This window comes from Sciurus carolinensis, unplaced genomic scaffold (genome assembly GCF_902686445.1).
Source record: "Sciurus carolinensis unplaced genomic scaffold, mSciCar1.2, whole genome shotgun sequence".
Taxonomy (NCBI): Eukaryota; Metazoa; Chordata; class Mammalia; order Rodentia; family Sciuridae; genus Sciurus; species Sciurus carolinensis.
Genome location: NW_025920156.1, coordinates 731,748 through 758,580, shown reverse-complemented (window position 1 = coordinate 758,580; position 26,833 = coordinate 731,748). Strand labels below are relative to the sequence as shown.

The following is a 26,833-nucleotide window of genomic DNA, read 5'->3' as shown; positions in this document are numbered from 1 at the left end:
GCTGTCTCTTCACTCTGTGGATTCTTCCTTAGCTGTGCAGAAGCTTTTCAGTTTGGTGTCATCCTATTTTTCTGGTTTTGATTTTCTTTTCTATGCTTTTGGGGTCTTGTCCTCCAAAAGCCTTGTGCAAAGTCATGAAGCATCTGCCCTAGGTTTCCCTCTAGTAGTTTCATAGTTTTAGGTCTTACATTTAAGCCCCCAATCAATTCAATTTTGATTTAATTTTTGTAACTGATTAGAGGTGGGGGTCTAACTCATTCTTTTTTTTTTCCTTAGCCTAAATTTAAGTCTTTATTAGATTGGTGATAAATTATAACATCTTCATTACAAAAGTAAATGCTTATTCTAAAAAGCACTAAAACAACTTTGTACAAAAGCATATGAAATAAATGATGCCCTATGCTTTCCCCCAGAAGTAATCACAAGTAATGCTTTTCCACAGATTCTTCCAGATCTTATTTCCTGCTTTTATTCAGATATAATGTACACCAGTGATTATTTTGTATCTTACAAAAAATGGGACTAAACATTTTGTGGGGGTTCTATAGTATATTATAGACATCCATCCAGGTTATGTCAATACATAAAAGTCTGCCTCTCTTTTTAAAAACTACATAATATTCCAAAGTGTAGAGGCATCAAAACTTATGGTTATTTTTCCTCATTATAAATGATGCTGCAATAGACTTCATTCATATTATCTCATCTACTCCTACAAGAATATCATGGATTCCCTGCAAGGGTTTTCCATTTATTTAGGTTAACCTTTAAATCATTTAAGTAAGATTTTAATGTTCTTCATAAAGTTTTAGTTCATTCATGCTTTGTTCTTAAATATCTTCTAGTTTTGTGGCTATTAAGAGTAGAATATAGGGCTGGGGAGATAGCTCAGTTGGTAGAGTGCTTGTCTCATAAGCACAAGGCCCTGGGTTCAATCTCCAGCACCTCAAAAAAAAATAGAATCTAGCTCTTCTGAACAGTAATTACCAATTATTTGATAATTAGTGCAATGGTATAAGAGTTTACATATTAAAGATATCATTTGTTCATTGTCACAAGTACTTTTTGTCACAAGTAATTTCGTGATATAACTTTCAATTATAAGGTTTTGTTTCCCTTTTCTTCTTAAGTTTTACTTTTTTATGTAGTGGGATACATTGATTTTTTTTTTGGTTATTATTTTCTCCACTGTTTCCAATAGACTTTAGGAACAACTAATAACAGATTTGAGTGCCCTGTAGTACAAGGACCTTTATTCCTTACTCTCATGACATCTGTAAAGTAGGGATTTGTTTCCTTATTTAAGTTTCCAGTTGTACAACTGACCACAACGTCTGTGCTCAACATGCAGGACTCCTCTTTCCAGATGTTTGATACTGACTTCTGTTTTCTTTAGATTGGGGGGGGTGCCGCATTCTAACACATGACTCATCATGTGTTGTATTTCCATATAAAATAGTTTATTTCTGGGGTGAACAGGTTCCAGCAACCTGTGTAAAATCAGGATGACCTTGATGTGGTGAATGTGGCCCTATGATGTTTAAGTACTTCTGTCCCACCTCAGTACTCATAATTATTGTCAAGTTCACCCCAAAAGAGCCATCTCCATGATATTTAAATATCACCTCCAGGAATGTGGCTCTTTTTAGATCATAGACGTACCTTCAGGTCATTCAGGATACTTTATCTCTGCCTCTGCATTTGGCATTTGCCTCAATAGACTGTTTCTACAATGCCTACAAGTTTTATGTTTCTGTTGTAATATGGTCAGAGTTCATTTTCTATTTCTTTTGTTTCACTCTCTGTTGGGTTATTTTTGGTACTCAGCTCTGAATTTTATTCATGCACTGCATACCCAGGCATGTTTCCTTAGTCAACAGCATCTCCTTTTCATTTTAGATCTTCACTTCACTCTGGTGTTATGGTTTTGTCAAAACTTATTAAAAAAACATGTTAATGTCCTCATTTTTAACTTCTTTCTTATAGTTTTCTATTCAAGTGTGGACTACTGATTTAATGCTTATGTGTACTTTTCCAGTACATTTAAAAAGCACCTGTTTATTCCTACATTTTCTTAGTGCTACCTTTTTAAAATGATAAATGAGGATTTTTTTATTTTTAACCAAACGTCTATTTTGACTTTACCACAGGAGGGAGTGTGACTTCACTGTGGGGTCCAAGGAATAGGAACCAGCTCCACTAGACAGTCTTGCAAAGCAAGCAGTCTGCATATTCTTCCCACTTCCACTCTCCACCCCCACCACCCCACATTCTGCCTGTGGTAACTGGAGTGGTTGTTTAAAAATGCAAATCTGATTATGTCACTCCCCTGCTTAAAACCCAACCTTTCTAATGGTTTCTCATTACATTCCGGATAAAACACAACATCCCTAACTTGTCCTACAAGACCCTGCATGATCTGGCCCCATGCCTAGCCTCTCTTCCCCCTCACTGACTAGAATCTATCCACAGTCGTTCCTTCAGTTCCTGGAATGGGCAAAGCTTTTTTCCCCTCAGGGCCTTCCCACATGCTGTTCCTCTGCCTGGAAAATTATCCCCTACTTCACTTGACACTAACCGCCTACTTGCCCTTCAAATCTCAGCTTCATTTTATTTTTGCAGAAGTCTTTCCTGGACCCCTCTCCAACCTAAAATGTGGTCCCCATTTTCATCGTCTTTCGCAGCTGGTACTACCTAATTTTCCCAGAAGATACCAGTTTGCGACTAGAAGTGCCCTCCCTGAACCATAAGCTCCAAAAGGACAGGTACTAATATATATCTGAATGAAAGGAAAATATCTACAAAGCCATTAATTGTGTAGCTATCACATCATTTCATCAAAATTTAAACTGGTAAAACTCTCTCTGATATGCTTACAAACTGATTCAGTAAGAATTCATTTTCCCAAAGAAGCACAAAAGCTAATCTGAATCTGCTGCTGCCATAGGAAAATGTGTATAATCTGAATCACCAAAAAATGTTCTGTTTTAAATATTACATCAGGAGACTTATCTAGCATTTAATTAGCTAATACATTGATTCAGTCAACTAGTTGACATGCCTTATTTTTTAAGGCATGTAAAAGCACTAGGATAAATGTGATGTGTCAACTATTATTTAGGAAGTCTTCAGTATCACCAGTATTTAACAAAAATTAGTTATAGCAAAATCAGAAATTAAAAATCAATCAAAGTTGTCATCTCTAGTATTCTGAGACGAACATCTGACTAAAAAAAAAGCATATTGCAATTTGACAATTTTTGGATTGCAAAAGTTAATAAAACCAATCTTTGTTTACCACTTCAGGGTCTACCAAGCACTTTCCCTTGGTATCACTGAACTCTATGGAGCAGAGGGGGCAATATTAACAAGGTTTATAGAAAACTGAGCCCTGGAGTGTGTGTCCTCCCCAAGGTCACAGGACCTGTAAGTAGTACAGTCTGACTATCACAGAGGAGGGCTGGAGGCTCCTCATGTAAATTTTTAACCCAGGAACTTCCATCATAAACGCCTATTCTCCATAACTAGCACAGATTTGTGATCCCTTCACTGAAACTGCATCTCACTAGAGAACCACTACCACCAAATAAAGCTATTTTCAAGCTAAAATTTATAAACCGCCAAAATCTGGGAAATGGCTGAATAAAATATTGTGTACCCAAACTATAGAACATGATGGAGCAGTTCTTAAAAATCAGTTGAAGTATATAATACTGAAGTTGAAAGACAGAATGTTAGCTAGCCAGTACTTATTTAAACAGTCAAAGATGACTCCAAGTATTTTTAAAAAGCTAGAAGGACACACAGCACATATATCCTAGTCCTTAGCTGGAAAGGTTGGGGGTGATAGTCAAAAGTCCTGCCATCTCTGAGATGCATTTGTGTTTACAAAGCAAATACACTACTCTACTAATCCAAAATTAATTTTTATATTTCAAATTAACCCGTAGGTTGAACAACGACATCTTCCTGCTCTGAAAAGCTTTGCATCTTTTTAAAAAAGGAATCTGGGGTTCCCCTCTAAAACGGAAGACAAAATGCATAAAAACGGATCAATCCCCTTAAAAACAGTAAACTGTTTTAAGTATCACATAACGTTCCTTTGGAAAGCGATAGCTTGGGAATTTTTTTTCCCAACATCTGGCCTCCTTTGTTGCAATAAAACAGCCAATTAGCAAACTAGCAACTTGCTAGCAACCAAGAGGTCCGATTTAGTTGGTGGAGTTGGGCACCGAGGGTCTCACAAAGGGGCCGAGTTCTGAGCAGACGAGAGGTGACCCCGCCGGGAGGCACCGGCAGACTGATCCAGAAGGGAGACGTCGGAGGCGCCCGGCGGGTGCCCCGGGGCAGGGGCAGGCAGGGCTGTGGCGGGTCCCGCAGGGAGGCCGGTCTGCAGGCCGCAAGCAGGGATTGCGGCTGCCGCTCACCTGGGCAGGGCCGGTCTGGCGCAGTCACACAATGGAGGCGTCCGGTGTCAGTTGGCTTTGGCGCTGGGTGCGCGACGCGCTCCTCATCACGAGGGAGCGATGCTCCGTGGCCTCGGCGTCCAAGTGCGGGCTGTGACCGCCCTAGGCCGCGGGCTCCGCGCGCCCAACCTCCGCTCCTCCGGGAACTCCTCACAGGTGCGCCTCCGAGTAGCGTGCACGCGCGTCTCTAATTAATTCTTATACATGGAACAAGCAGAAGGTGGAGGGGCTTTCTCTGGAGAGATTTTGGTTTTCATTCATGAACATTGTTTTTGGTTTCAAGATCATTTATTTTTCCTTTTGTAGTAGATGTCAGTCTTACTAATAATAGCCCACGCTGATGTTTTTAATAGAACGGAGACTTGATAAGCACCTAATTCTCCTCCTATTAAGAAATAAAACAAGCATTATAATTCTTCCATGTGGAATGGAAGAATTGTATTCTGCCTTTTCCTGCTCACCTTTGTGCTTCAAGAATTCAACAGTGGCTGAGCTTAAATGCCTGACTCTGGTGGGCTCCCCAGAGGCCAATTCCGCTTCTGGTCGCTCAGTGCTCCAGTGGTGTTGCAGATGAGGAAACAAACTCTTGAACTCTCTGCAGATTGGGCTACAAAATTTCACTTCAAAAATAAGCAAAAGACATCTTGCTTCCTACCTTGAGATTGAGGCTCTAGTCACTTCAAACAACCTGTTTACAAATGTGATTCCTTCCCTGAAAAGAACCTCAGCATGTTCTCCATCCAGGCTGTTTGGGTTCATATCCAGGGCAAGGTCCAGGAAGTGGACTCTCACAGAGTCCCTGCAAGCACAGCAAAGAAGCTGAGTTTTCCAGGAGCTGGCATCCTGCAATCCCTGCATGATGGTTTCCCCAGCTGCCCAGTCCCAGCTCTGCTGGAGCAAAGCACACATCCAGATCAATAGGCAGCAAAACAATTTCACATTTCCAACCCCAATGAGCTACTGTCATCAGTTGTCATCAACCTTCCTTGGTCACAAGCCACTTCTTGGCTTGTAAAAACGTATTAGGTTGTCCTCACCTTAAAAAAAAATGAGTTTCTTGATAAATTTTAAAACTTTTAAATTTCACCTATATTCTGCAAGTCCCACAAGCTACACCTACATGCTCTTCTTCCTTTCTTTGAAAAAACAATTATCTATCTGCAAAGAACTATACTTTGAATTTCAGGAAACAGTCAACATTCAACTGGTTTTTGAACTACAAAATTTTTCACATGGGTCAAACTAATACCCCAATATATTAACAGCATTTATTTAGAAGGAATGACTGTTGGAATGGAGAGATCTTCAGGGGTCATTATAGTCTATTTAAAGCAACATTCTTCTACATTTCCAAATTTTTTTCAGGAAGCTTACATTCATTTTGAAATGATAATTTTTTAAAAACCAGGAGTCGAATTCTCCATCTTCATTTCTTTGAGACTCAAGAATTCTAGTCCCTTGCCATCAGCTCTTTGCACCTGCTCATCTTACTGCCCTCATCAAACCAGCAAAGTTGCCCACTGGCCAAGGTCACTCAATGCCCCAGAGGAACCTACTATGACCTTCGGCACTTTCGCATTTTTATGGTCTCTGTTCCACAGACCCCAGGTTTTCCTAGTTCTCAGGCCTTCTGTTCACTCCCTCTCAGTCTCTTTTTCTGGTTCTGTCACCAGAAGATGTTTACTGCCAGGCAACCCTGGGATCTAACAAAATTGCAATGAAAAAAATAGTTTTTGTCTCTGCCTACCCCTAAGATATTGGCCTTCTCTGCGGTCCCAGCTACCTCTCCTCTCACTTAGCATGCTCGTTGGACCACCCCCTCACTTGGCCTTCCTGTTAATGGCTCACAAAGTCCCCACTTTTCCCCGTCCTACCTCTTCCATAGGATATTCCAAAGACACATGAAATTCCATTGTTCCAGTGAAAATCTAACTGCCATCTCCTACCATTCCCCTACTTTGTTCTTCTGCCAGCATTTCCTATGTAGACCCTGTCCTCCTTATTTACCCAACCATGAACCCTAAGGTTATTCTTTAATCTTTTATCTTTGAGAGGTCCCTCCAAAGTAGAATCTAAAACCAAGAAACAACTACAGAGAGTTTAACTGGAAGGCAAACCTAGGAAGCATGAGTGAGAGGGTAGGGACCACAAGGCAAGGAAAAAGAAAGGACCAATAAAGAGATTGTGATTGAGTGGGTTCCAACTGTGGGCAACTGTAGTGAAATTTCATTAAGGACATTTTGAGAAACCATATGGAATACGTTTCCAGATGTTCCCCCATTAAGGAATGAGAGGCTGCATCATCTTACAGATTCTCATTTCCTAATGGTTTAGGTTTACTGGGAGTGGGGCATGAATTGAGCATTCCCTACACTTCCAGTGTGCTGGGAACCATCCATCCATCACAGTTCCAGCTGAAATCATAAGTGAAGCAAGAAAACTTCCAAAGTGGCCTTTACATATATGCTACCCCCACATGCCCCACACACCTCATCTCTAACTCTTAATAGTTCAGCCTCTTCAAAATTGTGTGAATTTGTCTCTTTCTCTCATCACCTCTTAATTAAGACTCTCATATCTTATCTGAACAATTGCAAAGACTATGTGAATACTGCCAAATATATCTACCTTGAAAAGATGTCTTTTGGTGTAGATTTTTTATTTAGAGGTTTAAGTTGGCCACCATGGCCTACATACCAAGTGCCTACACAAATGGAATCCAAACTTTTTTGATGGCTGACTATTCCTATTTTGTCTCCATGATTCTTGTTTCCTGTTCATATCTTACTGTGTGCATGCTAAATGCCAGCTATGCTAACTTCTCTTCCTCAAATTTGTCAGGATATTCCACCATTCTTTTCCTGTGCATGTGTTATTTCTACTATTCAGAGATTTCATTCTTCCCTTCTGTATCTGGTAAAGATCTGCTTGTACTTTATGGTAAAATTCAATTTAACCTTCTAAGAAAGTCATCTCCTAGCTCTGTTTTCTCAGGTACTTTGTAGTTCTTACTGATCATTCATGGTATTTAACTATCAGGGTATGTCTCTCTCCTTGGTTAAAATATACATTCCCTGGATCAAAATCCATTTCAATTACTTTGCATCAAGTCTAGTCCAGTATCTATGATAGATGTTCAATAATCATTAGCTGAATGAATAAATAAGATGCACATTTCCCCTTACATGTTCCCAATCTCAGAAAAAAAGTGATGATCCTCTTCTGATCACCTTGGAAACCTACCAGAGGTTTGAGCATCCATAACTTGAGTTTTCTCAAATGCTCAAGTAACAAGCATTCCAATATGAGCTCGCAGAATTTGCATGATGTTTTAAAATACAGAATTAAATAGCAGATAAAATAGTAAAAAAGAATGAAAAAATCTTCTCAGCCATCTAAAACTAGAAGCAAAGATAGATTTGATAGTGTTTCAAAATTGGGCTTTCAGAATTCAAGTATTATTTTACTATTAACATGTATATTTAGATCAAACCACATCACTTGATCTATTTAGGTCAAGATTATTCCAATAGTTTTATTATTTCTAAGAAAAATTTTAACAGATCTAAAATCAGCAAGCTTCATATTTAGTCACTAAAAAGTTCTCTAACTACTAGGACCTGCTTTTTATTCTTTTAGTAACCAGTTCAATGAGTTACAACCTCAGGTGTGCAGGAAGGCAGAAATGTGTGTTTTGTATTGTTATATGGACAGACATTAAGGAGAAAGGTTAAAAGGAAAATACTACATTGTACTCATTCAAAAATATTTATTTTGAACTGAGGGTAAATTGTAAATTATAATGCAAGATTCCAGTTTTCAAGACACTCAATTTCAGGACTCATATGCAACCTCAAAGATACTGTGTTTAGCAAAAAGAAAATTTAACAAAAGAAAAAATGTTAAACAATTCCATTTATATTAAGGTTAAGCCTGAATAAAACTAATCTATGATGAAGGAAGTCAGAATATAAGCTACATCTGGTACATATTTTTTCCTACTTTCAGGCTCAGTGATTAGTTATAAAACATCTGAAGTGAGCTCTAAGACAGTAATCAATACAACCAAAATGCACAGTGCAGGCAAGGGTATCTCAGAAGTCACAGGGATTCTCCAATTTTTTTTCCATATCAACAGACCTTTGAGTTAGAATCCTAACATTGTATACAGAGATTTCAGGGTAGGTCTACACCCATATAATAGAACCTTGAATTGTATTGTGCATTCCTGAATTAAAGCTGTATTTCAGCTTCCTTCTCATAAGTATTCATAACATTATCAGCTATCAGGTGCTTGGTCCAGAGTGTTCAGAGAAACTGCATCACCTGCCTTCATCTTTCCAAATGTGTAGTGAAAAGTTGGCTCTTATATTTTTTAAAAGGAGGAAATATTTATTTTGTGCATGTTTTTTTTTTACTTTTAGAGAATGCATTTTGATTCATTGTACACAAATGGGGTACAACTTTTCATTTCTATGGTTCTACAAAAATAGTCACCACCATTTGTGTGATCATACATGTATATAGGATAATGGTGATTGTCTCATTCTACTATCTTTCCTTTCCCCCCACACCTCCTCTCTCCTCATGTTGAACACTTTTTCATATATTTGTTCACCACCTATATATCTTCTTCTGTGAAGTGTCTACCCAGTTCCTTAGCCCATTTGTTGATTGGGTTCTTTGTAGTTTTGGTGTAAAGTTTTTTAAGTTCTTTATAAATTTTGGAGATTAGTGCTCTGAAGTATATGTGGAAAAGATTTTCTCCCATTCTGTAGGTTCTCTTTTCACATAATTGATTTTTTCCTTCGCTGAGAAAAAGCTTTTTAGTTTGAATTCATTCAATTATTGATTTTGCTCTCATTTCTCATGCTATAGGAGTCTTGTTAAGGAAGTCTGGTCCTAAACTCACATGATGAAGATTTGGGCCTACTTTGTATTCTATTAGGTGTGAGGTCTCTGGTCTAATTCCTACATCCTTGATCCATTTTGAGTTGAGTTTTGTGCAGGGTGAGATATAGGGATTTAATTTAATTTTACTGCATATGGATTTCCAGTTTTCCCAGAAAAAAGGTGACTTTTTACAAAGTGATTTAGTAGATGGCCATAGAGATAGCCAAACACACTCTAATGTAAACCTCTAGTTTCAGTAAGTTAGCCAAAACTGTGCTACTATTTTTGTTGCTTAAATATAATGTTTTATGGCCCAAAGGCATGCAGAAAATGTTCAGAAACCTGACTCTGGTTCTCTTTCCCCAAATTTAAATTAGAACAAGCCCAAATCTGCAATCAACGTATTGTTCATATATCCTCTTGCATCTAACCCAATTCTCCCTAGTCTAGTAGTTTCAAAGTGCATTTATAAATAATGTTTGTTTATATATTTTATTTATATATTAATATATATAAAGTACTTAAACTTATTTATATATATTTATATATTAGAGAAAGCAAGTGGCTTTTATTTATATGTATATATATATGTATATATATATATATATATATATATAATAGAGAAAGCAAGTGGCATTTTCTTAAGTGCAAAAAGTTGTTCTCACTTCCACTTTCACTTTATGAGCAATCCAAGAAGTGAAGAAATTCACTCAATAGGGTTTTTCGCCAGTACTCACGAAGGTAACCTGGGCTCACTCCAGATGAGGTTTAAACACCACACACACACACATCCATGTGTGATCTGGTGGTGTTTTCTACTTATTCTATTGAGGTTCTTTATGGAACTCAGAAACCAATGAAAGAAGGCAGAAGAGATCTTGTTATGAGGGGCACTGTTAATTTTCTGATGGGATTGATTTTAGAGGTAGAGAAAAGAACCTCAATCTACAAAAAGATCTCTCTCCAAATATTCAGGTGAAGTCTGAATTATACTTCCTAAGGTTTAAACCCTTAAATTCAAAAACTCTCCATCTTTCTTCATCCCCCTGTGCACAAAGTTGTGGTCTATCTTTCTTACCTCAGTATGAATTAAGGATTAGTACAGCCATGTAATAAAAGATGGAGGCAGTAAAGACTGCCTAAAGTGGAGTGCAAAACCTTGAGAACACCAGGAATATTGTACCTTCTACTTGGTTTTGTCTACAATGGTTGTAAGGAAAGAAGGCAAAAAGCAGGAAAATATAAGCATAGATTTCAACTGTGTTGCTTCATGCCACTTCCAGTGCTTTGAATTGGCTTGTCATAACCTCAAAAGTAAGCTTGTGTTAAGAGTTTAGAATAGAAAAATTCTGAGACCTTTTTGTGTTGTGCTTTTCTGAATTACAAAGGTAGATTAAAGGCTTATAATTTAATTCTAAACCATTGTTCAAAAAAAATTCTTTTCTCCCCCAAGAAAATAATTCAGGGAGGTTCTTTTCTTGATTTCTTCTATAGAACGATCCTAAAGCAAGTAACCAGATAGAGAGAGGAGGGCCAAGGGGAATATTACTGCCCTAAGCAACTTCCCAAGCAAAAGATGGACTTCCATAAACATGAAGAGTGGGATTTTTCCCCCCAAACTGTCAAGTTTCCTAGCACTGAAACAATATTCACATTTGATAGTCACATGCAGGTACTCTGGAACTGTGAAATGATGGAAGAGGAGAAAAATGAAGGCAACAGAGTTTCTTTTCTCTTCCTACTATCTTCCTTGCATCAGTTAAAACAATCTGGCATATGGTATCTGCCTTTTGGAAGTTCCAGGCCCAAGATTTCTTGGAAGCAATCTATTGATTGGAAGTCCCTCAATCTCAAGGACAGCTTGCAGCGTGGTTTAGCAGGACCAGAGACTCCTCTTCCCAGGGTTGGTTTGCATAAAGTGCCTCTCAGGGGAATCAGCTAATGAGGTTGAAATGATCATTCAGATTCAGAGTATTCTAAATCAGCTCCCACAATGACCACTGAGTGCTTGTTAATCTCAAATCTCAATGACTAAATTTCCCCAGATCCATTCCAACCAGAGATGCTACAAGTTGTCCTCTTGCCTAAGAATCATAACTGAGGTATGGTATATCAGCCAGGGTTTAATCAAAGCAACTGATCCCCAGGAGATGCCCCATAAGGGATTTATCACAAGGATTTAATTTTTTCACAGTGGTAGGAGCTGGTTAAATGACCCACTTGAGGCTGTGCCTTCAAATCTGGTGCTGAAGTCTGAAGCCGGAAGAGTCAACTCTCAGAAGGGAAACATGGCTGTGAGGTGAGGTGGGGAAAGCAAGGACACAGGGGACCTGCAAGGACAGGCTGTAATCCTCCAAGACAGACTGGAACATGTATTGTTTTCTCATTTCTCCCAAGCTTCCACTTTCAATGACAGGATATTCTTCTGGGGTTCTTCATCACAGAACCAGACACACCTGACCCAGGAAGCGGTGGAGCAGCTGAAGGAAGATGCAGCAGGAACTACAACATCACCTGTAAGAATAAGCACCACCATGCCCAGACCTCCCAACTATGATATCTGCATAGCTCTTGGTTCACCTTCACCTTCTTAAATCTTTCATAAGATGTCTCCTGTGGCCCATTGAAACCCACAACTATATCAGGGTGCTAATTCTGAACTAGATCATGAAGCACAGAGTCTTTTTCTGTGGGTGAAGAAAAACACTGGTAGTTCCAGCCAAGCTAAGTTGATATAATACAAACCTACCCCAACATGACTGGATGTTTAGCCCCCACCTATTCCCTCTAAGCAGACTTCTCGCGATTGTCCTCATGTGACATGCAAGCAAGAGAGAAGAACAGAGAAAGGAAAAGGGAGTGAGAAGTAAGAAGGAAGAAAGTATAGCATACTACGCAGGGAGTTAGAAAACAGAAAAAGAGGAAAAACCTCCTGTAACACAAAGAGAATAATCACAGGTGACAAATTGTACAGGCTTGGAACAAAAGTCAGTGCACAGGACACTAACTAAAGGGTTGCAGTGATGCCTAACAATCTTGAGATCTCAATCTTCTGTGGCATTCTGATTAAACCAAGGTTAACTAGTGGGAAATAGAGGTTCTGGAGTCCCACCTTAGCATATCTACTAAAACCAATGACCTTATGATGTCACCCAAGACCCATGTGAGTATATGACAAACATTTCATTGTGGGCTAGAAAATAACAATAAAAACCATTAACTGAATAATGAAATCCTCTGATATTTTGAGTATTTTTTCTCATTTCAAATATGGTCACCAGCTGCATCTAATCCAGTCCTCTACACCCACCATACCCATAATGGATCCCATAGTTCAGGGCTTGCTGGATTCCTTGGGGAGTCAAGCCAGCTCCTCAGGAAGCCCGAAAGATAATAAAAAGCAGAGAGCATCAGTGACTGCATTTAGGTTGTGCACACCAATCACTTGATCCTCATTAGTCTAATTACTCTCTGGACATGGGTCACAGTTTATTTTCATATATCCATGACACTGTGACTCATGCTCTTGTTAAACTTCTAGGCAGGAATTCTCTGTTGGTCGTAAATTACACCAACTGTCTTTCACATTATTTCCTCATGACAAAATTAGGCAGAAGAGGAGCACCATTGTTCACATTTACTGGGCACTTGATATGGTGGAAAAATGAAATCACAGGTAATGTGAAGAAAAATGAACCTTGAGTCCTCTCCTCCAAAAGAAATAATGCTTTCTATAAAAATTAATAAACTGTGAAAACAGTTTGAGATTTAGCCCTCAGGGAGTATGTTTGTATGTGGAAGGAGTGGCAGAGGTTAAAAAAAAAAGAAGATGGGCCATAAGTGTGTGACTGAAGGGTTTAAGAATACCGACACTCGTAGAAACATGGGTGGCCTGGGAGTCATTTCAGAGATACAGATCCAAAGTGTTAATTTTAAAGTAGTCAAGAGAAACTGATTCATCCATTATATTGACGCTCTTTGAGAGAATTGGAGAAAGGCAGTGGAATTATTAGTTAGTAAGTCTTAGATTACATTAAAAAATGTCCAAAATTAACAGTGTCCATCAGAAATATCTAATGGAAAGGGTGTGTGTGTGTGTGTGTGTGTGTGTGTGTGTGTGTGTATACACAACACTATGGTTTTCTTTTAATAATTGAGAGTGGTGGTTCTCCAAGTGTGATCCCAGATCAACAGCACCAGCATTATCTGGAAATGTCTTAGAAATACGAATTCCTATTCCTTATACACACACACACAATTAACTCTAGGACTGGGACCCAAATCAAGGTGAGTCTGAGGCATAATAAAGTTTGAGAACTACCAGATTAGAGTGTAGAGATTTACTTTGTCTCTGAATCATTGCTAGTTCCAAATGACATCCAGTTCTGTTTCCATGATCCTCCTAGCACATAGGCAAAGCTTGATTTTCCAGGTAACTAGGCTTGCTTTCAGGAAGCAAGTGCCCTAACCAGGCTGGCTAAGTCTTTCCAGGCTTCAGTGCTATATTTCCCAAGCAAAACTAATAAATTAGCTTCCTGAATTTTATAAATCAATCACCTGCAGGGTGTTTCTGGCCTGGGCCAACACCCCAGTTTGAAACCTGAAGCTCTAAGCCCCATAGACAACACCATCCCCTAGTGCTTACACACTATAAAGATGGAAAACATGAAACTTTTTGCAAATAAATTTCTTATCCACCAAACAGAAATTTTTTAAAAACCTGGTTGCTCTACTATCTGCTGGAGTAAAGATCAAGGATTCCCTCTCTTCACATCTCCTTCATGGTTTCTGGGAAACATTCTCCAGAGGCTTCAAACTCCAGTGCCATTGTTTGGAAAATCAAGTATCTAAGAGCATCTAAGAGCATCACTGTTAGGGCCTATGAAAATAAACTGTGACCCATGTTCAAGACCAACAAGACTTAGATTGAATCCCTAAGGATGAAGAGGATACAAGTAGACAGAGAAGAGCTCCATGGAAAAGGGTCTGTAGGAGAAGTGGGAATTACACCTGCAACCACTGCAGAATGATCAGAAACAGAGTTCAAATTCGATTCAGGTATCAGTGGGAGCCAGAGTAAATGTCCGAGTGAACAAGTGAGGGGACAGGCAGGCAGGCCTTGTCACTTAGTGATCCTCTTGAAGTCTGAGGAGGCTATGCCATTGGTGAACAAAGAGATTTCCCTAAGAGATTGCAGGAGGTTCCTCTTGGGAAATCTTGAACTTTGAACATTCTCCCACCCAAAATCTGCTCAAAACTTATGCTTCTAACTTTATCATGACCTTGAGTTTAAATGAGTCACCAAAAGAAAGTTGATTTTTTTAATCTAAACAAGACAAAAACACTTTGAATGAGTGACAACTAGCCCTCTGCATGCCTCATTCACAAGTTATATGGGAATTAGGGAAAGGAACAAATAGATGTGATTTTAAGTCCCTCACTCTATCACAGGCTGTGTGGTGTTAGGTAAATTCTATGACTTAAATATGCTCCCTAAATTTCATGTGATGGAATCTTAATCCTCCATGCAACAGTGTTGGGATGTGGGACATAATGTCAGGTGTTTAGGAAAGGTCATCTCAATGCCATTATGAAAGGGCTTAAACCTGCAAGCTCAATCTCTTGCTCTCTCAGACGTGCAATTCTCCCTTGCCGTTCTTCCTTCTACCATAGGATGACACAGCAAAAAGACCCTGGCCAGACATAGGTTCTTGACCTCAAACTTCTCAGCCTACAGAACTGTACTAATTTAATCTCTGTTCTTTATAATTTGCCTGGTCTCAGGTATCCTGTTATGGCAGTACCAACAGAAATAAGATAGAAAATTATAGACCCTCTATAGTTTGTTTATGTGTCAATGAAATAGAAAAAAAATATTTTATCTCAGTTGTAAAGATTGAGAAAGCAAACAAAACATCTAGCACACATCCTGATACCCAGATGGATTCATTAAAAGACATAGAAATCTGAATGTGAATATTCTGGTGGCAAAATACTACATATATCATACCTGGAATTTTCAAAAACAAATGTTAGAAATTAATGGTATGACCAAGATTTTGTGAAAAAATTTTTAAACAACTTAAAGGAATACTTTTCCTAATACCTCCCACAGTATCACATATACATCTATTGATGGTCACTTTACTAATCACAAATGGGAAATATCAAATTTTTGAAGAAAAGTGAAAAAATATTCAGCATGCACTGCCTAAATTTACATCACATGGAAACTATGTCACACTTAACCATACATATGGAAAGTATCTGGAGATCCCAATCACTCTAAAAGTTATCATTTTATGGGCCTATTTGGCAACCAAAAGCACAGTAACATCAATGGCAGAGCAATAGTGACTTCTCCACTTGAGCATCTTCAGTGAATGGACACTGTTCAGTGCCAGCTCAGTACAAAGGTCAGTCCCACAGGAGCAGATATGTTGCCTTCAGGTTCCCATGGCAATTATCTGTGATTGACTCTCTTAGATGGCAAACTCTGTAGTGTCAGAATGAACTCATGGAAGAGACAGGTAATTTGAATGCACCTATCATCCCTAGGTAATTAAAATCCCAGAGCAGATGAGACAGCTCCATTCCACAGACACTAGTCAGAAAGCTGTGGCTTCAGCAAAGAGTTCCTCATTCTTTCTGGAAACATTTTCTGGGATGCCAATGGAACTGGGCAGCCCTCCCTAAGCATCCAAAGATATGTGTACTCAGGTGAGGTGCACAGAGGAAATGCATTCACATGACAAAATCCAAAAGAAGTGATACCAAAGGGAGCCTAGTGAACCTCTTGAAATGGAATTGTAGCCTTACTATGCAAAAATCCAGAAGGGGCTGTCAGTGTTAGGGGCACATTTGTATAATACAAACATCATTCCTCCAAGGTGAGAGGCTGGCATGGCTACATAGGTGCCAGTCAACACTTTCCTCATCACTGTTCATCTTCTCTGCATGCATTTTACTCTCTGTTTAAAATGCCAAAATATCAAAACCTTAAATTGCCAAAAATGCCCCTCAAGTCATTCTTTTAGAGACTAAGATGTATGTTATATGTATTTTCAGAAACTCCTTTTATAATGAACAAAACCAGAATTTTTTTTCAAATTCAATCTTCTCACAGTGACCTTCATTTTCTTTGCTTCTTTTACTCTTCCTGCAGTGATTCCAGGCCAGTATGGTTTCCCCAGGTGAAATATCTATTTCTTTCCTTTCCACTAGATTCTCCCATTTGTCAATGTCCAATAAAGTTCCACCCTCAACCTGAAGACTATGCTGCCTGCTCATTCTGGAGAGATGACGCTTCTTGTCCAGTGCCAGCTCTACAAAGCTCAGTCCTTGCTACCACATTTCCCAAAGTGTGTTCCATAGGTCACATTAACTTGATTATCTAGCTTAATTTCTCTATTTAATCCTCAATAACAGTCCCATGAACAAGTTTGATTAATACTTCCTTTTACATCTACACTTTAGAAAGTCATGATTCACAGTTGAATGCTAAAGTCTCTGAAACATCCTGAAGCACAGTCTCCTTTTCTTATTTTCTCCTCCTGATTTAACTATGGATTCTGTTTCCTTAAATTTTCTTATTTGCAAATATGCAACCATTTTATTTCCATGTAAGGAATAAATCTACGGAACACTCCTAGAGAATACTTTTCCACAACAATGCACTTGAAACTCATTTCTATAATAAATACACTTTGAAAAATACATAGAGGGAAGGATGGGGAAATTCTGATCAATGGGTGTTCAGTTATAAATAGGAGAAGGAGCTCTGGAGTACCACTGCACAGTATGGTGACTATAGGTAACAATTATGTAGTGTATAGTTCAAGAACTTAGAGGAGAGAATTTTAAAGTTTTTTTCAAAATCAATTGATAAACATTTGAGGACATCAATATGTTTAACCTGATTTAAACTTCATGTAATATATACTTGTGTCAAGTATATATTAATATGTACAACATTTATGTTTTGGTATATCTGTTAAAAGTTTTACAAAGATAAGAAAGATATAAAAATATTTGTCAGAATTAGCTGATCTTCTTTAGCTAATCAGAAGATTAGCTCTCTTTGACCTACTGAAAAATTTAGTATGATAAAGAGGTTGTTAGAGCACAATAAAAATCTACAGACAATTATAGATTCTTTCAGTTTTCACACAACACACACCAAGAACTCCAGATGATGTTATATAAAGACAGACTTACCCCGCCCCCTTTTTGAGCATAAGCACTTATCTACCTTCTATTGTTTTTTTTTTCCATAAAGACAAAAATATTTATTACCTGATCCTTTACAGAAAATGTTTGCTAATATCTGTACTGGAGGAGACCAACAAAGTTAGTTTGATTTTCCATCTACTCAAACAGCCAGAAAGAGCAGACAAGCAAGATTGGAAAATGAGTCATAAAGGACTGGAACCCCAGGGGAGCAAAGCTTTTACAAAAAAAAAAGAAAGAAAATAAAGAAAGAAAAAAGAAAAAGAGAGAAAACAAAGAAAGAAAAAGAGAGGAAAAATAGAAATGGAATGAATAGAGACTGAACTTTGTGACTTACAGATGCAGCCTCCCTTACAAGACAGTGGTAAACAAAGATTTCATCAAAAAATTAGAATTAAGTGAAGGACTGGCAGTATAGTTCAGTGGCAGAATGCTTGCTTCACATACATAAGGTCCAGAGTTTCATCCCCAGAACTGCCCAAAGGAAAAAGAAAAGAAAGAAAAGGTAGAATTCAGGCAAGAGAGTCAAGTGGAAAATGCTCAGTAAATAGATTAAAGGTGTAAAGGAGGCTGGGTGCGTGACACACATGCCTAATCCCAGTGGCTCCACTTGGGAGGCTGAGGCAGGAGGCTCATGAGTTCAAAGCCAGCCTCAGCAACTTAGTGAGGCTTAAAGCAAATCAGTGAGACCCTGTCTTTAAATAAAATGTAAAAATTGGACTGGGGATGTGTGAAGTGCCCTTCCCCCGGGTTCAATTCCTGGTAAAAAAAAAAAAAAAGGTAAAAAAATAAAAAAAGATATAAAGGAGAAAATCTATCCCTTGTGGGAAGTCTCAGGAGGCAGAGTAAACTACCTGAAAGGGAAGAGTAGGAGCAGGGGCAACTTTAAAATGGCTATGATAGAACAGGTGCAGTGTGGTACATGCCAGTAATCCCAGCAACTCAGAGGCTATCGCAGAGGATCCCAAGTTTGAGGTCTGCCTCAGCAATTTAGCAAGACTTTGTCTCAATATTAAAATAAAAAATAAGTAAAAATAATTTTAAAAGGTCTAGGGGGTGTATCTCAGTGGTGGAACACCTTTGCTAAATCCCCAACATTGCAAAAATAATATTAATCAATTTATTTATTTTGAGTCAGAGTCTCACTAAACTGCTTAGGACATCGCTAAATTGCTGAGGCTGGAGGATTACAAGTTTTAGTTGGGAATGTAGCTAAGTGGTAGAGTGCTCGCTTGCCTAGCATGCATGAAGCCCTGGTTCAATTCCCAGTACAATTAAAAAGAAACAAGCAAAGAGGTCCTTTGTAAGTTTCAGGACAGCCTCAGCAAAAAGATCTCTTTTAATATTTGTGTGAATCTCAATATGCATAAACATATGTGCAGAAAAAACCTACAAAGTGTACTGAGGTCATGGATAATTCATTTTCTTCAGTTTCCTTAACTGTATTTCCAATGAACACATTTATACTCATTGAATAAAAATGAAAAAATGCTTAAATTAAGAGTTAGTTTTGGTATAAGTTAAAAAAAATAAGAGCTATCGAGAAGTTGACTGAAAGAAACAAAAGCAAACATACACAGTTAAATTTCTATTGGTGAGAAAGGTTTGCTCTTTTTAAGTGAATAGCAAAAGACTCCCTGCAGATCTGGGACTTACTCTGTCAACATAAGCATGTGTTTTTGTAACTATCATTTCTTTATTCTTATGCCAAATGGAAAGAGAACAAAGCAAGCAGAAGAAACCGATAAGGACTTTGGCTGATGGGGGTGAAGGTGGGGCTAAGAAAAAGAAACCTTAATTCATTCTTGAAGTCAATTTGTGTAGCAAAAGAATACTCTGGGCTTAATTAAGATGGGGAAAAACTTCATTGAGCTCATGTTACCAGAGCAATTTTGAGACTACATTGATCTGAAATGTGGTTATCTTCTTGACAGGAGAACCCTTATAAAAATTATATCCAGGGTCAAATAGAAAGAGGCTTTCCTATTCTGACTGTACATAAATCCAAGATGGGTTTATTTTGAAATATTTAAAAGTATCATGTTTGCTGTTGTGTGTTATCAGTAAGACTTGCCTGATAAAAGCATGATTCAAACATGGTATTTAGTAAAAGTCTTATAGATATTTTCATATTAGTTCTCTCTCTCCTTTCTCTCTCTTTTTAAATTGTAATACTGGAGAATGAACCTGGAATGCTCTACTACTGAGCTATACCTCCAGCCGTTTTTGAAATTTTATCTTAGACAAGGTTGTGCTAAGTTGCCAAGGCTGGACTGAAATGTGAGCTCCTCCTCCCTCAGCCTCCAGAGTAGCTGGGATTTGTATTTTTGTATTAGAGGAAGAAGGTACAAATGTTAAGCTACCTTTTGGCTAACCATTTTTATTCCCAAAGTCCAGCTGTTGGGACCATGCAGCTCTTACTCAAACATAATGTATAGCTATAGAATCCAAAGGAATAACCAATATCAGAATGTTCAACTTGAAACCTAAAGCTCTATCCAAAACAAAACCATCAAAACTTTAAGGGGTCTGGGTTTGTGGCTCCGTTGTAGAGCACTTGCCTAGCACATGTGAGGCACTGGGTTTGATTCTACCTTCTATTGTTAAACATATTTTAGAAAAGGACATTTCTGACCCATCTGTGCATTTTTGCCTTCACTGACCAAAGAGGAACTCACATTTGTAGAAATGTGAGTCAGGGGTAATCTCTTCCCTTTATCCCAGCTTACTCCTCTCCCAGTGGAAACAGTGACCCATCTCACCAGTGAGATTGAAAGGTCTTTGATTCCTTCTGAATTCTCCCTTCTGGGATCACCCTGCTTGCATCCTATGTCCCCTCACATGTACAGTAAGCTTGCTGGGACAGCGTTTCTGCACCTGCAACTGTGAGGGCTGTGTCTCCTGGGTAAGAGGATGAGGATAATTAGAAAGCTAGGTTGTCATTACATGTTGCCCATTCCACATGCAGACTGACCAGCAATCAAACAGCTCTATTTTATCCTACACAGAATTCTGCATCTTTTTCTCAATTAGTGCAGAATCTCAAGGAAGAGTATATAGAATTGTAATTTATAAATTAATCAGTCCCCGAAAATATGAGCACACTCACCCCCTTGTATCTCTATGTCCCCTACAGTATACAGCCCAGTCCCTTCCACAAAGATGGCAATTACTAAATATCAGTCAATGAGTAAGCAGTTAGAACTTAGTTTTTCTGATTAATTCCCATTCCTCACTACCTCTGCCAAATGGTACCTGCTTTTTCAAATTTTTTTTAGTTGTCAATGAACCCTTAATTTACTTATTTTTACGTGGTGCTGAGAATTGAACCCAGTGCATCACACGTGCTAGGCAAGCATTCTACCACTGAGCTACAACACCAGCCCTGGTAACTGCTTTTGAGTGGTTCCAAAATGTCACAAAGCAGCAAATAATGGGACAAAGTCACATTTCCATGTGTTTAGAAATATAACAAGTCCAAGGGAGATTCACAGTGAGAAGTAAACGATTTCCAATTTTCTATAGATTTTATTTATTTTCTGAGTCTGTATCTGGCCAAATTTCTAAATAAGTCAGAAATTTGCTAATAAATATACATGGCAGACCAACTGGAGGATTTGGGCATCTTCAACCCTAAACCTATTCCTAACAGCATTACAGGTATTTGATCCAGGACAAGCTGAGACTTGGAGACACTGAAGGGACATTTTTTTTTAAAACATCTAATCCACTAGAAACATGTAGTCCACTGGTGCCTAAAATTCTCACTACTATAGACACTGTACAAGGTTAAAGCTCCATCAGTGTGTCCATGTACATCACAGATAAATTAGTCAAAACTTAAGTGCAAATAGACTCAGAAAAAATAAAAGAAATGAAATTGAAACCAGGAAAGGTTTTCAAGGCATAGACTCAGAATTACATATAGCATAAAGCTGGAGTCTGTGGGTCTGGATCTAGACTATTTGAATCACATCCCAACTCTACTACCTACTAGCTCTGTGACACTGGGCAACACACCAATCTCTACTTTCTTTATTCACCTGTAAAATGGGATTTTGTGAGGGATAAATGCAACAGAGCAGACCCAGGACAGAAAGGAATATGCAAGTGCTCGTTTTTTATTGTTGTTGTTTTCTTTTGTATTGTTTTCCTTTTTCATGGTTCTGGGGATCCAACCCAGGGCCTCACACATGCCAGGAAGTGCTCTTCCACTGAGCCACATTCCCAGCTCACAATTGGTAATTATTATCAGAGAGGAAGAAATGCTGCAAATGACTTAAATTGGGTATGAACAGATCAAGGTAGCATTCTACAACACTGAAAACCAGGAAAGAGGGACAGGTGGGTCTTATAGAATTCACCAGGAAGAAAATAACATGATAAAAGAATAGTTGAAACTTCTGCCATCTTCATATCAGTCCCAACCTGTTGGGGTTTTTATAGTTTGTTGTCAGAAAATAAAGATGAATGGAGACCAATTCAATGGTTCTCTGAAATTTTATCTCATCTTAATTCATTCAAAACGGTTTGGTTCTAAGCAATCATTATGAACCATTTTATAATGCAGTTCCATTTAAAAAAATCTGAGCACCTTAAATGTGCAAGACAGTTTTCTGCAATCATCTGTCAGAGACACAAGATACATGATTTATCAGTTTCAAGGAGATCATGATTGAGGACAGGAAAAGAGTAAATAAAATGTATTTAGAAATAAAAAAAGAAAAAAAACTGGTAATAATAACAAAAGGTGGACTGGTGTTGTGGCTCAGTGGTAGAGTGCTTGCCTAGCATATTTGGGGTACAGGGTTCGATTCTCAGCATCACATAAAAATTAATTAATAAAATAAAGGTATTGTGTCTACTATAAATAAGAAATAAACAAATAAAACATAACAAAATGTAAGCTAAACAGCTAAGTGAGTAAATGGGGTGAATTTTGACTTGTTTTCTTGCAAACACATGTCCAGCTCTCAAATAGCACAATTAATGAATCCCTGCTATAAGGCTGAACAAACAAAAAGTGAATCCCAGCAACAAACACAATGCCTGATATTAAGAAGGTATTCAGTGGAAGGAGGGAGCACACACGGGTTCCAAGCTTCAAACCTGACATGAGCTCCAGCTGACATGAGCTCCATCTGACGTAAGTCTCTGGATGGACAAATACTGTTCATGCTCGTTGGGGCAGCTGGACTATCACAAGGACCAGGTGACCCAGCTGTACAACCTGGTTCAGTGTTGTGACTTTCCTCACCTGTGAGTGTATGGGCCATCAGGTGCTGGAAAAAAGACAAGGCCTTTTATCTTCACAGAATGTTCTGGCAAACTCAGGGACTGTGGATCAAATATCTATTTGTAGCCTGCAAACTCCATCATCAAGATTTTTAGGTCCTTTAAATCAATACGTTTTCTTTAAACCAACAGTTTTTAGCCTCCATACTGCTGGAGATTGACTAGTATTGGGCTAGTACATATCTTGTAAATTTTGTTTTCAAAGTTGGACTTATAGCAGAATAGCCATGCATGTAGAAATAAATGTCACATACTAAAGTACGTCATTACAACTTTACATAGTCTTGTTGAGTAACATTCTATCTTGTTTGTGTTTTGTGTCTTCATGAACCTTCCTTCTGAAGCCCCAGCTGGGTGAGGTGCTCCTGTTAGGTGTTTATGGCATCAGCTCTCTGCTCAAGCTTGTCATTCATCATGCCCTGTTCTGCTTCTCATTAACTCTGGACTGAAAACTCCTTGAGGACAGAGTTTATGTCTCAATTATGCCGTAATCCCATTAACTGGTGCAGTGCCTAGCATGGTGAAATAACCATTGGGAGAATGAATAGATACATTATTTTGGACACCATTAATTAAGGGACCATGACACTAACAATGCTCATTCCTCTAACAAATATTATTTACAGAACAGACAGCGCGCGCGCCCGGGGGCTGCACTCCCCCCGCGCGAGTCAGCCCCAGGCTCGCGCCACCGCGCGCGCGCGCGCAGCTGAAGTAAAGGAGGGGAAAAATTAGAAAGCGGCGGCAGCTGCAGCAGCGATCCGCCGCCAAACGGGTCCAGGCCGGGAGGCGGGCGCGCGAACCGGTGATCCAGGAGAGGGGTGGCGGCCATCCAGAGCGGGCCTTGTTAAAATAAGTTGCGGCGGCGGCGGCGGCTGCTGCTCAGGGAAGGAGGCCTGAGGGTCGCGTGCGGCGGGCGGGGGGCGCCCGCGCTGAGTCCAGGAGCCTCTGGCAGCCCGGAGTCGGCGGGTGGGCGGAGGCGGAGGTGGCAGGAGGAGGCGGCGGCTGCAGGAGCTATGGCGGCGGCGGCAGCGGCATCTCCTCATCACATGACCCCACTGTTTGTCCCTGTGATCAGCACGAGCAGCTCCCTTGTCTTCTCAGTCCCCTCCTGCCGCGCGGCGTGAGCGCCGGGCTCGTCCCCCCACCCACCCTCCCGGCAGCCCGCCCCCTCCCCTACCTCCCTAGGCCCCGCCCCCCTTCCCCATGGACATGCTGGACCGGGATCTGGATCCAGTTGCCTTGGCCGCCGCTGCTGCCGCCGCCAGCCACGACAAGGGGCCTGAGGCCAAGGAGGGTGTCAAGCTGCAAGAAGGCGGGGACGGCCCTGGGGCTGAGGAGCAGACGGCGGTGGCCGTCCAGCAGGGGGTGTTTGGTGACCACAACATAGAATACCAGTTCCGCACAGAGAATAATGGAGGACAGGTGACATACCGCATAGTACAGGTGACTGATGTTCAGCTGGACGTCCAGAGCGACACAACTGGCGCCTTCAGCGTCATGTCCACGGCTGCCTTCGCGGGGGGCGGGGGGGGGCAGCAGGCTGTGACCCAGGTGGGTGTGGACGGGGCAGCCCAGCGCCCTGGCCCCGCCGCTGCCTCTGTGTCCCCAGGTCCCACAGCACCCTTCCCGCTGGCTGTAATCCAAAATCCCAGCAGCGGAGGCTGTCAGTGGAGAGGCTCGGTTTGCCTATTTCCCCACATCCAGTGTGGGAGATACCACTGCTGTGTCCCTGCAAACCACTTACCGGAGCTTGCAGGCTGGAGGCAGTTCTATGTCATGATAGCACCCCAGGATGTGCTGCAGACAGGAACACAGAGGACAATCGCACCCTGGACACACCCCTATTCTCCAAAACTCCAGGGACCCAGAACACCATGGGATGAGAGGAGAGCTCAGCACTATGAAGTGGAGTGGAGGTGGAGGGACAAGATCAACAACTGGATCGTCCAACTTTCAAAAATCATTCCAGATTGTAACGCAGACAACAGCAAGACAGGAGCGAGTAAAGGAGGGATCCTGTCGAAGGCCTGCGATTATATCTGGGAGCTATGCCAGACCAAACAGTGCATGCAGGAGACCTTCAAGGAGGCCTAGCGGCTGCAGATGGACAACAAATTCCTCCGGCAACAGATCGAGGAGCTGAAGAATGAGAATTCCCTGCTTCAAGCCCAGCTGCAGCAGCACAACCTGGAGATGGTGGGCAAGAGCACTTGGCAGTGACGCCCACTCCCACCATGCAGCCGCTGCCGGCCTCTGCTGCCCCCTCCCCCAGTCCTTAGCACAGAGAGGGACAGAAGCATAAACGGGGAGAAATAATGCATTTCTGTGGATACATTGCCCACTGCCCTCCTCAACTTGGGACGGATACCCCTCCCCACCTGTTTGTCGGTTTCCCCTCCCCTGGCTCTCACCAAGCCCTGGCACTTCTAGTAGTCTCACCTGGAAGCAAGAGGGAGGACAGAGGCCCTTCTGCTTCACGATGCTTCCTTGGTCTCTAGAGGTGCTGAGACTGGGTACTTATGGGAAGGAGGGAACCTTGGCCCAGCCATCCCTGGAGCCTGGACCTAAGCAGGGAGGCCATGTCCCACCCCACCTGTTGTTTCTAGATCCCTGCTCCCTCTGGGTGTGTGTGTGTGTGTGTGTGTGTGTGTGTGTGTGTGTGTTAGTTTTCTTTATGGAAAAAGGAACCAAAAAATAGAGAGGTATTTAACTGCAATAAACTGGCCCCTGTGGCCCCCACCTTGTCAAAAAATATTATTTACATGTCAACTCTGTGCCAGGCAATGCAGGTGATTAAGGTACCATAGTGAACAAAACAGACATGTTCCCTGCTCTCACAGTTTTTATAACTCAGTGGCAGAGGTGGCAGTTGGTGGAAGGAAGTAGGTCTAGTCTTCTGTGAAGAAAACTTTTCTTTTTTTTCCGGGGGGAGGTCTTTATTTTCAGTTTAGAATGCAACATCTTAAGGTTACATGCTTTAAGTCACACACACAAAGTTCTTTTTTTTTCTTTCCTTTTCAAAAAATGCATTGACAAGGATTCAAACTATCCATGAAGTGCATCTAGAGTTGCATGCAAAGGAGGATCCTGGTTGAATTCAAGTTTCCTTAGGGATATGGTGCTAAGATGGGAAAGAAACAGTAAAAATGCAGGGTGCCAGGTGCTCTCTGGGAGTAGACTGCTTCTTCAGTCACTGAGGCATTGAAAAAACTCTTTTAAGTTAGCCCTTGAACTGCCTAGCCAGGTGCTGCTTGTGACACTCCTCCACCTCTTGTACTTGGACTGCAGGCCTTTCATTTGATTCTCCATCTTCTCCATGTACTGCAAGTATCTTCGAATCCTCCTGTCCAAGACCTGGAGGGATTGAGACATGTTCTGCACCTTCTCCAGTAGCTGCCTCAGTTGTTTTGTGTGGGCGTCCTGTGAACACATGGTCTGCTGGGGGGCGACCACTGTGCAGATACATCTGCCCTGCTGTCCTGGGCAGAGCTGTACACCTGCCCGCTTTCCTCAGGGTTGGTGGGCATCACGCCGGTGCTGCGGTCCATCATTCCGCTGCAGGTCGAGAGCTTAGTGGTGTTGAGGACCACCAGCGAGGGCAGCTTCTGGGACTTCTAGTTGGTGATCATGGCCATGGTGCTCAGAACAATCCCGATCTTGAGTTGTGGCATCGACTTCGCGCCTCAAGTTGCCTCCTGCTCCGGAGCTGCGCTGGTGCCCGCTCAGGCTCCTGTGCCTGGGCAGCATCAGGCGGCAGGCTCTGTGGTGGGCAGGGGTGCCTGGCCGTGTCCCCGCAGCCCCTCCACCCACCTGCCGGCCTGCCGCCGCCGCCGCTGCCGCCCAGCGTGCCCAGGCCATCGCCGCGCCAACCCCGGTGCTGGGAGGGTGGCCAATGCCTGACTGCCATGCGCTGCCCACGCGCTGCCCGCCAGCTGCCCGCTGCCCGC

General features: G+C 40.9%; 2 pseudogenes; one reads left to right on the top strand and one right to left on the bottom strand.

The window, feature by feature from the left end:
* Window positions 1–24,089: 24,089 nt before the first annotated feature.
* LOC124974617 (upstream stimulatory factor 2-like) lies at window positions 24,090–25,106 on the top strand (annotated as a pseudogene).
* Window positions 25,107–26,106: 1,000 nt separating this feature from the next.
* LOC124974600 (noelin-like) lies at window positions 26,107–26,557 on the bottom strand (annotated as a pseudogene).
* Between the last annotated feature and the right edge of the window lie 276 nt (window positions 26,558–26,833).